Consider the following 16,050-nt stretch of genomic DNA (forward strand, 5'->3'; position numbering starts at 1 on the left):
GCTTGTTTGTTATTTAATATACTATTGCTATAGTGTGCAATCTATTTTTTTTTGCAAATTTGTATTCCTCCTATACTCAATAACATTGATTAGGTGTTATAGATAGGTGAACTTAAAAATGAAAATCATGAGTATAATTTGATACTTTAATCTTCCAACAAAGTGGTAGGCAATTATATATGCATCATTAATTTAATATTTTAGTGTTGAATGTTGATTCTGAAGTTTTCAAAACGTAACATTGATTTATAAATGTTTAAAATTTACAACAAATCGTTTTTAGAAAGATTAGAACTTGTTCTAAATCTTTACTTAGGCACCGACCTCCCTAACAACATGACAGGTTAGCTACTGTTAGTAAATGTACTTTTAAAAATATAACAAACCAATGCATTGTTTTTTAGTTAATTCCCCATCAATCATCATGTCTATTTTAGTCATTTGAATTTTTATTAGAAGTGAATATATATTTTTGCAATCCAGAAAGAATCCATATTTCAATAAAATAAGTTTTTTTTTTTTTTTTATGTTGAAAAGGAAATTTTCAATGCCCTGTGTTGAAAAATACTTTAAAAAAAATATCAAAAGGCACTACAACTTAATCTTCAATGTCATATAAAACCTCTTTTTCAACTTACAAAATGCCCCAAAACAACATTTTTAGATTATTTTTTTTTTGACATTTTAAAGTTCTTAGCTGTTGGTCCAGATTTTATGTCTTACACTGATAGTTTGTAACATTTACTAGAAGAATTTTTGATTTGCAATTTTTTTATTTTTTTTGAAACATGTTCAGAACAGGCAACATTATTTGGATAAGATATAAACTGCAGTTTATATAAAATTGTGTAAATTAAGAGACCCATATTATTTAATTTGAGCTTATTTTATCCTCATACTGGAAAAGCATATTTCCTTCTAAAGACCTGCTGTCAGTAATGCAATTTCAGCAACAGTGCTTTATTAATGTTCATTTTCCCCCACAATACCATAATATGAAATTATTCTAACTACTCATCAAATCTTTCCATGGGTGATTTCCATCACTTTGATTGATATATTAGATTTAAATCGTTAAATGAAAAAGCTGAATAAAAGTTTAAAAAAAAATGCTGTTGAAAATATTTAAAAACAAAACCCTGACTATTATGTGCATTTGTGTTGCATCATTACTAAGAGATTGAAATGTGAGACGATAACGTATAGCTGGTTATTTCTGCGGGTGTAAAATTTCATGATTTTCATTAAATAAGGTATACAAAATATTTTGGCATTATTATCAATGCCTTTGCATTGCACTTTTAAATTGGCAGAATTTATTTTTTTCGATTTGATTCTATCTGTGAAAATAAGCGAAAATTTACACCCTGCTAAAATAACATACTATACGGTGTGTATTACAGTCTTTGCATTTGATATATACCAAAAGTGATAGGGCATTAAGAAAACATCAATCAACCAATTAATGGTAATTCAAATAAATGGTGACAGTCTTAATTTCTACCTTCCAGCATCAACAATTTGGTTTCTGAAGAAAATCTCTTGAGCCATTAGGAATACCTTTGTCAAACTTGACTTGATAATGCCCCATAAGAAGAACAAGATAACTACTTATTTTTGGGTCAAAGAGATTGTCTTTGGAATCATATGTTAATGATGCCCCATGTGGTGAGGAAGACCCCTATTGGTTTAGGGGTTGGTAGGATAAAGGTCACAACAGTTATAGACAGACGGAAATTTAGGCAAGGTACCGATTCTATGCTTTTAGTACCTCTTGGGATGGAGAGCCATACATCAGATATTTACCATGGTTAAAAATTCACCTCCGATTAAACAAGACCTTTTGTTTAAGGTCAAAAGTCCAGGTTACAGCAGCAATAAATAGACTGAAATTAGGGCAAATATATGTATTACAAATCCTTTAGATCACAACTTGGCTTATGCACCAATGGTGTTTCTATGGTTTTAAAAATTTAATGTTGTGTAATTACATTGTTGCATGTTTGCCATGTTTTAGGCTAAAAACTTTTAAAGCAGAAGGTACATTTTAGTTTTTAGTTGCCAAAAAAATTTAATCAACATTTTCTAATTTGAACTTTTAGGAATTTTCAATCATGTAAATATTTGTTTCAGTGTAAAGCTATCATTTGACTGGTGTACTGTAATAAATCAGTTTGAAATATGAGCAATTGAAATGTAGAATGTTTACATGAAATCCTGTTGTAAACTAATTTTTGTCTTATTATAAATAAAGGCAACAGTAGTATACCACTGTTCAAAACTCATCAATCCATGGACAAAAAACAAAATCGGGGTAATTAACTAAAACTGAGGGATAGTAATAGGATCACTGAATTTAGTATGTGCGTACCTTGCAAGGTCCTCATGCCCGTCAGACTGTTTTCACTTGACCTCGACCTCATTTCATGGATCAGTGAACAAGGTTAAGTTTTTGTGGTCAAGTCCATATCTCAGATACTTTAAGCAATAAGTCTAGTATATTCGGTGTATGGAAGGACTGTAATGTGTACATGTCCAACTGCAGGTGTCATCTGACCTTGACCTCATTTTCATGGTTCAGTGGTTATAGCTAAGTTTTTTGTGTTTTGGTCTGTTTTTCTAATACTGTATGCAATAGGTCTACTATATTTAGTGTATGGAATGATTGAAAGGTGGACATGTCTAGCTGGAAGGTGTCATCTGACCTTGACCTCATTTTCATGGTTCAGTGGTCAAAATTAAGTTTTTGAGTTTAGGTCTTTTTTTCTAATACTTATTGCAATAGTTCAACTATATTTGGTGTATGGAAATATTTTATGATCTATTTGTCAGTCGCACAGGTTTTATTTGACCTTGAGCTCATTTTCACGGTTCATTGCTCAGTGTTAAGTTTTTGTGTTTTGGTCTGTTTTACTTAAACTTTAAGCAATAGGTCAACTATATTTGTTGTATGGAATAATTGTTAGCTATACATGCCTGCCTGGCATGGTTCATCTGACCTTGATCCCATTTTCATGGTTCATTGGTCAATGTTTAGTTTTCTTGGTTAAGTTTATGTGACAGTTGTAATAAAGCTTTATATTTAGGACTATCAACATAATATCAATAATTAGAAGAGAAAGCGAGACATTTCAGCGTGTGCACTCTTGTTGTGGGAAGTTGCTGTATTTGTAGTTAATTCTTGTAATATTTTGTTTATATTAGAATAAATCTGGTATGAGTGCTTAGAGTCTTGACTCCTAGGTTTTGTTTAATTTTATTGTATTTTTTATGTTTCCCTTGTTTTCAAGGAATCAATAGAGATATTTATAATGTTATTCTTATGATGTATTAACATGAATTAATTAGTTGTATAGGAACTAACCCATTTTTATGACTAAGACTGATTGATAGGTGGGATTAACTCGACTTTTAGCACTATTGTGCTATTTGGTGCCGGTCAATTTTTATTTGTGGAGGAAGCCGAAATGCCACCGAAAGAATTAGGACCTTCAGTAGAAAATAATGACATTCCTAGTCAATAAATATTAGAGTCGACCCCACCTGCTCCATGTAGGATACAAACTCATAATCTCGGTGTTGACAGGCTGGTAATACAATAGTTTAACTACTTGGACCACTGAGCCACAGAGGCCACCTACCAACATTACCTGGAACATTTTCCTTTCTTGTTAAGCTATATGATGTGTGATAACCATACCATGGACATATTTTCCAAGTCTGATCTTACTAATTTACCTACCTAGATTTATATTTCACCTACAAGTATTTAGAAAAAAGGACGATTTAAGGGCTCCACTGTTTAGATCTGATATTTATTTGTCTATGTCTCATCACAAATTGTTTGAAGATATGATAAATATTAAGCTGGTAAATGGACCCATAACATGACCTTAGTAGTAAATTTAACCAGGTTTGTTTTGTTAACCAACATCTTAGTCTGACCTAGTCTTTGAATTTGTAATGTCTGATGTAACTGTATTTCATCAGTATGGTAATGCAGAGATCATCAGTCAATCTACATCTGATAATTATTGAATATTGTTTTAAGTTTTAAAATATTTATGACTATATTATGTTTACTTTTATTGTTCATTTTTTAATATTGATTAACAATACATTAAATAAACATAATATTGTGCTAAATTTTTTTTTTTTAATTTTCAGAATCAAAAAGATTTAAAAACAGTTTAAATGAACACTCCATTTATCATAATGTTATTATTTATCTTTGTGTTACCTAATTATTTTGGCACAGCTTTCAAGATTTTGATACAACTGAAGCCTAAAACAAAACAGGGCAGAACATCTTTTGTTTCTCTAAATTTCTGGAAATAAATATTTTACAAGTCACATTTTATGCCCCATCTACAATAGTAGAGGGGCATTATGTTTTCTGGTCTGTAGCTCTGTTCACCCATCCGTTCGTTCGTCTGTTTGTTCGTCCGTCCTTTCGTCCTGCTCCAGGTTAAAGTTTTTGGTCAAGGTAGTTTTTGATGAAGCTGAAGTCCAACCAATTTGAAAATTAGTACCCTTGTTGCTTATGATATGATCTTTCTGCTTTTAAAGCCAAATTAGACTTTTGACCCCAAATTCACAGTCCGCTGAACATAGAAAATGAAAGTGGGAGTTTCAGGTTAAAGTTTTTGGTCAAGGTAGTTTTTGATGAAGCTGAAGTCCAATCAACTTGAAACTTAGTACACATGTTTCCTATAGTATAATCCTTCTAATTTTAATGCCAAATTAGATTTTAACCTGATTTCACGGTCCATTGAACATGGAAAATTATAGTGCAAGTGGGGCATCCGTGTACTTTGGACGGACGCACATAGCCACAAACCAGAAAACATAATGCCCCTCTACTATCGTATGTGAGGCATAAAAAATTGGTAAAGCATATCTAATTTTTAGAATATGCAAGTTTTTCAAAAGAATTAAAAAGATTTATAAATTACAAAATTAAGGTATACAAGTCTATTCAATACAGCAGAGGCGTATTTAGAGGGGAAACAAATTGGTTGATTATAAAGGGAATCACTGAAGCATGACCCGAACAGATCCCTTCTTAGGCAGTCATTGGGCCCCATATATGAAAATTTCTAGATTCTTCTCTGTACAGTGTAAGATAAGAGGTGGATTTCAAATGATATAAAGTTCAGAGCAAGAAGGAGACTCTGAATTAATTGTCAGAATGTGTTTTGGTTTAATTCACATCTTTTTGTTACACAAATGCAAAATATAACATCAATCTCCAGATTAAGTGTTAATTTAATCATTTAATGAAGAGATTCAAAAGTGACATTAACTGGTCATTGTACCTTTCTAAATTTTTCTAAAAAAATCAGCATTAAAGATTATTTCCCCAATTATGGGAAATTTATAGGGAATGTTTGATGAAAACTAATCCTACTTTATTCAAATTTATGAATCAAGTCACTTTTATGTAGGAACTTACAACCATTTACCCCCTTAGGATATCACACAAGTCATTACACCACCAATATCATCTTCACATTAGGATAGCACACTAGCCATTACAGCCCCAATATCATCTTCACATTAGGATAGCACAGTGGCCATTACACCACAAATATCATCTTCACATTAGAATAACACACTAGCCATTACATCAACACAATCATCTTGACATTAGGAAAGCACACTAGCCATTATACCACCAATATCATATTTATATATTAAGAAAGCATACTAGTCATTATACCATCAATATCATATTTACAATAGGATAGCACACTAGTCATTGTACCACCAATATCATCCTGTCATAAGGATAGCATGCTAGCCATTACATCACTAATATCATCTTCACATTAAGATAGTATACTAGTCATTACACCACCAATATCATCTTGACATTAGGACAATATTAAAACACTAGCCATTACACCACCAATACCATCCTCCCATTAGGAAAACACACTAGCTATTACATAACCTATAATATCTTAACATTAGGATATCACACTAGTAGCAATTATACCACCTATATCATCTCCAAATTAGGATAGCACACTAACCATTACATAACCAATATCATTTTGACATTAGGATATCACACTAGCAATTATACCATCAATACTAGTATTATCTCCAAATTAGGATAGCACCCTAACCATTAAACCACCAATATCTGCACATTAGGATAATATACTAGGCATATACCATCAAAATCTTCACAAAAGGATAGCACAATAGCCATTAAAGCCCCAATATCATTCTCACATTAGGATAACACACTAGCCATACACCACTAATATCATATTCACATTAGCAAAGCACACTAGCCATTACACCACCAAAATCATCTTTACAAAGGGAAAGTACACTGGCCATTACATCACTAATATTTACTTCACTTTAGGAAAGCACACTAGTCATCACATCACTAATAGTATTCTTGATATTAGGATAGCACACAAGCCATTACACCACCGATATCATCTTGACATTAGAATAGCATCATAGCCATTACACCACCAATATCATATTCACATTAGGAAAGCACACTATAGATAGCCATTACACAACCAATATCATCTACACACTAGCCATTACACCACTAATATTTACTTCACATTAGGAAAGCACAACAGTCATCGCATTACTTATAGTATTCTTGACATTAGAATAGCACACACACTAGCCATAACACCACCGATATCATTTTGACATTAGAATAGCATACTAATCATTACACCACCAATATCATCTTAACATTAGGACAGCACACTATATATACACCAACAATATCATATTCACATTAGGAAAGCACAATAGCCATTACACCACCAATATCATCTTCATTTTAAGATAACACACTAGCCATTACACCACCAATATCATTTTCTAATTAGGATAGCACACTAGCCATACACCCCCAATATCATATTCACATTAGGATAGCACACTAGCCATTACACCACCAATATCATCTTCACATTAGGACAGCACACTTGCCATAACACCACCGATATCATCTTCACATTAGGATAGCACACTAGCCATTACACCACTAATATCATCTTCACATTAGGACAGCACACTAACCATAACACCACCGATATCATCTTAACATTAGGATAGCACACTAGCCATTACACCACCAATATCATCTTCACATTAGGAGAGCACATTAGCAATAACACCACCGATATCATTTTGACATTAGAATAGCACACTAGTCATTACACTACCAATATCATCTTGTCATTAGGAAGGCACACTAATCATTACACCACCAATATCATCCTCACATTAGGACAGCACACTAGATATACACCACCAATATCATCTTCACATTAGGACAGCACACTAGATATACACCACCAATATCTTCATATTAAGATAACACACTCACTAGCCATTACACCACCAATATTATCTTAACATTAGGAAAGCACACTAGCGATCACACCAGTTATATTATTCTTGACATTAGGATAGACACTAGACATAACACAACCAATATCATCCTTGCTTTAGAATAGACACTAGCCATAACACCACCGATATCAGATTCAAATTAGGATAGCACACTAGCCATACACCAACGTTATTATCTGCACATTAGGATAGCATACTAGCCATTACACCACCAATATCATCTTGTCATTAGGAAAGCACACTTGTCATTACACCACCAATATTATATTCACATAAGAAAGCACACTAGCCATTACACCACCAATATCATCTTGACATAAGGATAGCACACTAGCCATTACACCACCAATATCATCTTGACATTAGGGAAAGCAAACTAGTCATTACACCACCAATATAATCTTTACATTAGGATAGCACACTAGCCATTACACCACCAATATCATCTTGTCATTAGGAAAGCACACTAGTCATTACACCACAAATATTATATTCACATAAGAAAGCACACTAGCCATTTCACCACCAATATCACCTTGTCATTAGGATAGCACACTAGCAATTACACCACCAATATCATCTTCACACTAGGATAGCACACTAGCCAAGACACCACAAATATCATCTTGACATATGGATAGCACACTAGCCATTACACTACCAATATCATCTTCACATTAGGATAGCACACTCGCCATTACACCACCAATATCATCTTCACATTAGGATAGCACACTCCCCATTACACCACCAATATCATCTTGTCATTAGGAAAGCACACTTGTCATTACACTACCAATATTATATTTACATAAGAAAGCACACTAGCCATTACACCACCAATATCATCTTGACATAATGATAGCACACTAGCCATTACACCACCAATATCATCTTGACATTAGAATAGCACACTAGCCATTACACCACCAATGTCATCTTCACATTAGGATAGCACACCAGCCATTACACCATCAATTTCATCTTCACATTAGGATAGCACACAACTCAACACACCATTCATACCATCTTCCCCTTAGGATAACACACTTGCCATTACACCACAAATATCGTCTTCTCATTAAGAAAGCAAACTAACTATTGTACCACCAATAGCCTATTTCCATAAGAATATTTGGTATCAAACACGGATATATTGGACAAACTAATGCAAAACATCGCATTCAGGGGTTGTCATTATTTTTACCCAGTATCAGGGATAGTCAAAATAGGTAAAGAATAATCCATTTTAAGTTTTGATTTTAAACGAGGAGTTACAAGCTTATACATTTCTTTTTTTTTAGCAGAAGAACATTGACATAATAAGACGTCTTTTAATTATCGGAGGTACAGATCAAACTGTCTAAGTGGTGTTTTGTTTGGTATTTAAAGAGGTTTAGACACGTAATGAGATTTATAACCAGAAATAGGAAGGCTTGCTTAATGGTATACTTTATCTCCAAAGAAAAAAGTGAAAATCATGCGACTTTGATTTTATTGTACTTCAGGTTGGATTACTTTTTAGTTCTTAGGAGAAATGGCATGACGTAACATCGTAACATACAGTTAGCGAAAGAAGATCTCATTAAAAAATATTATTTAGAGATGAAGTTTTAATTTCTAACAATGACGAGCATATTCTCTAGCTTTACAAAATATGCAAGTATTTCCCCCTTTCTATAGTATTAACTACCTATTACACTTGATTATATGCTCCAAATGCAAAACTAATCTTTATGTGTTATGTGTTCAATTGCTTTCCGTTATTCGTTCTTTAACATGTACTTAAGAAATCCAAAGTCAATATCAATTAACGCGATATACGGAAGAAACTTGTCATCTTCACAAAAATATAATACGACAGTGGAGCAAATAAATAATGTCCGACCTGTCTTTCTGTATAAAGATAGAGAATGTTATACGTCTTTTTCAATTATAACACGCCCGTATCAACCTTTAAACATTAATATAATCATAGGACGGCTCTGACGTGGGGTTTATATTTGTTGTGACTGAGATGATATATAAGGTGTGTGAGATTGAGAACCCAATTTATTTTTTTTCTCGCTAAAATCACATAAAAACCTACAATTTGGCATGCTTATAAAACTTTCCATACGATGACTCCATATATGTAAAAGAAAGAAGATGTAGCATGATTGCCAATGAGACAACTCTCCCCTAAAGACCGAATGATACAGAAATTAACAACTATAGGTCACCGTACGGCCTTCTACAATGAACAAAGCCAATACCGCAAAGTCAGCTATATCTGTCTTGCCGTTGATTCGTTTATCATAATAATGATGCGAGTGTGCAGTTCAGTTTAGTTCAGTTTCTTGTATATTCCTCCATTAATTGTAGAGCACTACCCAATGGGTATAATTTTAGCAACTATATACACCTTAAAACATATGATAAGGAAACATTTAGTTATATACAGATGACTGAATTTGGTTATAATAATCACTAAATGATAAATATCATCATTAATTCATAGGATTGTCATCATAAAGTTTGAAAAATATATATAATAGTACATAATGCGCTGAGGTGTAAGAAACGTCAAGTATAACAACTGCATATATTTACAGATAAGAATTTTAGTGGTCTCAAATTAAACTTTCTTATAATTGTTAGTTATTAAAAGTGCTATACATGCATCGGGATCTATAATGAAAAGGTTATTTTATAAGACTTATGTAAAAGGGTTGGGGTTTGGAAAAGTTTTAACATATAAGCATACATTTTCTTCACAGTTTTAACTGTATGGAGATCTTGTCATTATTTCTTTAAATTTTAACTGATATCTTAAAACTTTTAAAAAGAGAAGATTTATTTTTAGATCTTTATTAGTCATAAAATAGTAAGATGATATACTAGGAGTAAGAAACTATTTTATTTTAAAAAGTTTACCGTTATACTGTACTTGTGACCAGTTTTTTTTTATCCTTTTTGTGCGCAGCAAGTGCATCTCATAATACATATTTCTAGCCAGAGTTTCAATGTTTTCGTACACAGTTGAGAAACAGTTTATGTTCTTGCTAGTACAGTCCATTATGAGCTGCACTAAATTTCCTTGTTGCATGATCTTCTTGTATGTTGAGGTATCAAGTTCATCCATTGTCTGTTCGATTTTTGAGCAGTATTTAGATCTTCGTACTTTCTTCGATTGCTTTTGATGTGAGGAATGCTGCGCATAGTGATGATACTCCTTCAGTAAAGCCTCTTTGCCGGGAGTTCTGTATGTTGTTAAATACAGAGTCAAATCTATCCTTCAATATACTTCGTAATATTTTTGCAAAGGTTTTAGTTACAGTTATTCCTCTATAGCTATAGATGGTAATGTTTTGTATTTTTCTTTCTTTAAGATTAGTGTTAGAATCCCTGTCTTTAGGAAGATGGGTACATCCAAATATGTTAATATGTTAAGATTACATTTAGCAAATGTATTATAAAGGGATTTAACTCTTCCATCCCATGTTTGTAGTGTTCTGCCGAAATTCAATCCTCATCGGGTGCTTTTCCTGCTTTAAGTTTTTCTATAGCTTTATTTACTTCCTTTATATTGACAAAGATACATGCTTTGATCTTTTCCCCTTTCTATGGATTCTATTATATTGTTTTGTATTTCTACTAGCTCTATCTTTTCAGTGTCAAAATTTTCCTCTAATGTTGGTGTAGCTAGTTGTTGAAAATGTTCTTACCAGATGTTCATTATGCTTATGCAGTCTTTTTATTCAGTTTCAGTTTCTTGGTGTTAGTAAGTGGTGTTTTTCTTTGCATGTTGATAAGCTTGTAAAAAAGTTTTATATCTGCATTTGAAGCTTTCATAATTTTTCCCGCTGTTGATTCTCTCTGAGAGGTGTAAGCTTCTCGTTCTGCTTTTCGAAGTATTCTCTTTGCAGCTGTCATTTTGATTTTGAGCTCATAACTTCTTTCTTGGTGTGCTCCATGTTGCCTCAATACTTATTATGCATTTTTATCTATTTGTTCATTCCATATCGCCTTTCCCTTTCGTTTGATTTTGATTTTTCTTCTATACTTTGGGATTGCCGCTTCTCCGGCTTTATGTAGCAATTTTCTCGATTTCTTATATCTTGCTCAATGATTCCTTTTGATTTTTGCGTGAGGTTTGGTAGATCTTTATTGATGACTTTCTTATAAATTTGATGGTCACAGTCAGTTCATTTAGGTTTTGCTATGATATAGTTGTTGCTTTTTCCCTGACTTTTTTCAGTGTCAAAATAACAGGTGCATGGTCCGAGGTATTCTCTGAGTCAGTATCAAGGACATCAATTTGTCTGATTTTGTTAATGATTTCTGAGTTACTTTTCAAGAGAAAGTAATCAATTTGTCCTTTCGATTTACCATTCTGGTGATAAAATGTTTCTTTTACTGGGCATTTTACTGGGCATTTCTAAATATTTCCTATACATTTTTCCTTGCAGAACGTCTGTAGGATTTTATCATGAGATGTAGAGCTTCTATGAAGTGACCCGTTTATGTCTCCACATACAATAATTTCGTGTGAGTCTTTATATTTCTCTATCATTTCATCATTTTGAGCCAATGTGTCTTTGTATTCGATGTCTGCATTTTTGCTATCTGATGGCATATATACATATGTGCAACAAATGCAACACATTGTGTTTTGGTGAAGTATTTTAATTAATTATATCTTGTCTTGAAAAAAATAGTCTATTTGGTTCACCAATAAAAAGGATATGACACACATGCATTTGCAATAAAATACACCCTCTTTCCAAATGCATTATATGAATACTAGTTATTTAGTGACGTAGAATCCGGATTGGAGCGACTCAATAACTATACAGATATCGATCATCGTAGTAATTTTCTAATTAAATTCATGTTTACGCTCCCCGAAAGCGGTTAAGGTATGTATATTGGAAGCATATTGTCCGTCTGTCGGTGTGTTTGTCCATCGTCTGTCTCGCTACGTGTCCAGTGCATTACTTTTTTTTTAACTTGAACCTTGACCTGAACTTTGACATTTGACCCTATTAAGGTAAACTTTTGTCAATTTTGTGCCCAGCTCATAAAGTTTTTACTGTTCAGTGGCGGATCCAGCCATTTTAAAAGGGGGGGTTCCCAACCCATAGTAAAGGGGGGGTCCCAACCCAGAGTAAGGGGGGGGGGTCCCAACCCAGAGTAAAGGGGGGGGGTCCCAACCCAGAGTAAGGGGGGGTCCAACTATATGCTCCCATTCAAATGCATTGATCGGCCAAAAAAAGGGGGGTTCCAACCCCCGGACCCCCCCCCCCCCTTGGATCCGCCACTGCTGTTGAACTCAAATGCACCATGTGCATGGAATAAGTCAGTATGTCAGTTATATCAAAGACATGACACTCTGACCTTGATCTTTACCATTGACCCCTATGAAATAAATTAAAGTCTGATTTGTGTTAACTCTGACCTTGACTTTGATCTTTGAACCCGATGATATTTGTTTGTGTGTAAGTCATAACTGGCGAACTTAAGTGTATTAGACAAAGTCAAAAGTTAATTAAAAAGTATCAAACTAAGTGTGTAGATGCATTATGAGAAAGTTATGTGTCAATAAAATTGTGCCATTGTGGTACCGGTTATTAAAACCGCTTTCTTTATATATAGGTCTTTTTGATATTGAGTTCCATACCAGCCATACAAAGACATATACTATTTTTGTCGGCAACCAACGACTTGGAATAAACTTCAATAAAAGGTGAAAAACTACCAAAATATTCAACCCAAGCATTTGCAATTAACCCAAATCCTAGCAAAACATATTACACGACTACAGAGTATAAAAAAAATCGATATTTTAAAGGCATTACTTCAATTGAACTTTTAATTAGCATTACCATTACTACTACACATCCTAAACAATCTTAAAATGTATCTTTGAAATAATTCATAAATGTTCGATTTTTTCTTCACGGTAATGTTTATGATGAATTTTAATTCCCGGATATATGTATGATAATATCAAGAGTAAAACCATATACAATAAGATAAATAGCAGATATTGCCCAACACAACTAATTATCTATTAGGTCGTTCCAAGTAATCGCGTTATATTGATTCTAGCAATTTTAGCATCAACTATCATTTTTCCCGCTTCAAAATGAATGGGATCCATCAATTTTTAATGAACCCTCTGTTGGGATCATCAAACATTATCTCTCTATCGACTAGTTTACCCAATGGTGTAATTGTTTTCCGACAATTGACTGTTTCATTTCTATAGAGAATGTGCATTTGACAAAATAATAACAAGATAATCCTTAGAGAGGAGACGGATATTTTTTTGGTCGAATTAGCCTGTTAAAAGTTTAAACAAATGTTGATATGTAATTAATGCAGTTTGATGAATGGATCTTTTAAACCAAAGCCATGGTAAGGTTTTAAAATGTATACTTACAGGGATATAATCTTATCTTACCAAATTTCGACAAAAAGATTAAACCAGTCATCATCATGGATTATAAAAAGTGGACTCGTTTAAATTTGTCATAAATTATAAGTCAAAGAAAGGCGGATACGTCAAAGACAAACTTAAAATACAAAAACAAAAACAAAAACAAAAAAACAAAAATCACAAGAAAGCACAGAAAATCTTAGACTGAGTAACAAGAACCCCAGCAACAACCGATGATCTGCTATAAAAGGGTAAGCAGATCCTGCTTCACATGGATCACCCATCGTGTTTATAAAATAAGTAACTGAAACTTCGAGGATAAATTTAATTCAGTGATATTGCATTCGAGATGGTGATAAATTCTATGTAAAACCCACGTTGGTACCGATAAAGAATATTCCATGAACTAACCACAACGCATAATTGAAAACCGTTACGAACAATCATATATATGGGTCGTTTCTAAACGTGCAAGCTTTATATACAACGTCACTACGTCTCGTAAAACTAAAATGACATATTTGTTACAATATTTCTTATGGTTGAGCCCAACCTTCAAAATCAAATATTTGTGGTAAGTCGGAAGCCGCTAACGTATTTTTTTTTCTTGTTTTACACAGGCTACTTTTATGAAATGTAAAACATGAGAGAAGCATTTATTAATCTGACACATATTGAAAAAAATATCTTTAATTCACTTTTATTTTTTCAGTTAACACTACACAAATCAACAAAGGATGTATATATCTGCAGTTTAATTTGACTGTGAATGATTCAAACTTTTACGCATGTGAAAACACGACAGCGCCATACAATGTTGATGATGGCGCATATGACGGAAGATTCTTGTACATTATTGTAGTGTTGTGTTTCTATGGTCTTAGCATGGTGCTGTTGATGGTTAAATATGTTCGTCGGGAGGAAGAGGAAGTGTCTTTGGATTTTTATTACACGGAATACGTGAAAAGAGAACAGTTCAATTGTGCACGTTACCAGAACAAACTATTGTTAGAAAAAACGAAAAAGAATGCGGTAGTCTTTAAAATTTTGACAGAAAATAAGAAAAATAACACATAGGAAATTTCATTTAGAGACTTAACAATTTTTACAACGTTGAAAAAATCAAAACTATGCAGTAAAAAAAGGCGTAAGGCGAAACTTGTTCATTGATCACAACATTTTTTTATTCAAGTTTATATCATGTGGTTCTTTTTTTATTTTCTCTCACTTCCCTTTTATTTGTTGATGTTATTTGATCACTTAAACATTAATGGCCTTTTTATAATGACTAAAAACATTATATTTCTATTCAATATGCCAAAACAAGCAAATGCAAACGTATTTGAGTTATCCCCCGTAGGACATTGTACATACGTCAGTGCTGATGATCTATACCACTATTGAAACGGGCACAGGACGTTTGCGCTTTTTTACCTGTAAAACGATAGGACTTTTGCGCTTCAAATACTATGGACATTTGGGCTTTAAATTTTGATTCACCTGTAATAAATTGACCGGACATTTGCGCTTAATTACGTAAATAAATTCAACTTATATTAATTTTGTCATTATAATTAATTTAGTACACATTAACACAGTCTTAGATATCTATGGAGTTTAAAGTTATAGAGACTAGTAAAGGAACAAAATGTATATGTCACGATAGATTTTTATATCGTTGCTATCAAACCTTCAAAAGTGAAAACCTTTCACGGAGATGTACCGTAAACAAATCGTTATTCTATAATCAAAACGAACCTTACACAGATACCATGAAAAATAGTTCGTGCTGGATTAAAAGATGTTGATGTGGATTCTTTGCATCCTATGAATTTTCAGTCAGTAGCAAAGGCTGTACAGAGTATATCTCACTGCATTGAAGACCCATTGGTTGACCGGCTGGTGTATTTTCTTTGCCGAAGAGTTGTATCTTTGACACATTCTCCATTTCCATTCTCAATTTTATTTTTAAGAAAATTTTGCCTTAGTTAGTCAAGAGAAATTGTTTACATTCTCTTTGAAGGTTGTCAAAAATGTCTTCAAGTCAAAATAGAGAAAACGAAATAATCATTTTTACATGTACAACCAATTTTAACTCCGAAAGATCAAATATCCGGTCCAAATCCCGGATAAAATTAAATATTACAAAAACGCAAATGTCCTATGTGAAAAGCGCAAATGTCCTTTTTTTAAAAGCGCAAAGATCCTAAGATTTGAAGCGC

This window comes from Mytilus galloprovincialis, chromosome 1, assembly GCF_965363235.1.
Source record: "Mytilus galloprovincialis chromosome 1, xbMytGall1.hap1.1, whole genome shotgun sequence".
Lineage (NCBI taxonomy): Eukaryota > Metazoa > Mollusca > Bivalvia > Mytilida > Mytilidae > Mytilus > Mytilus galloprovincialis.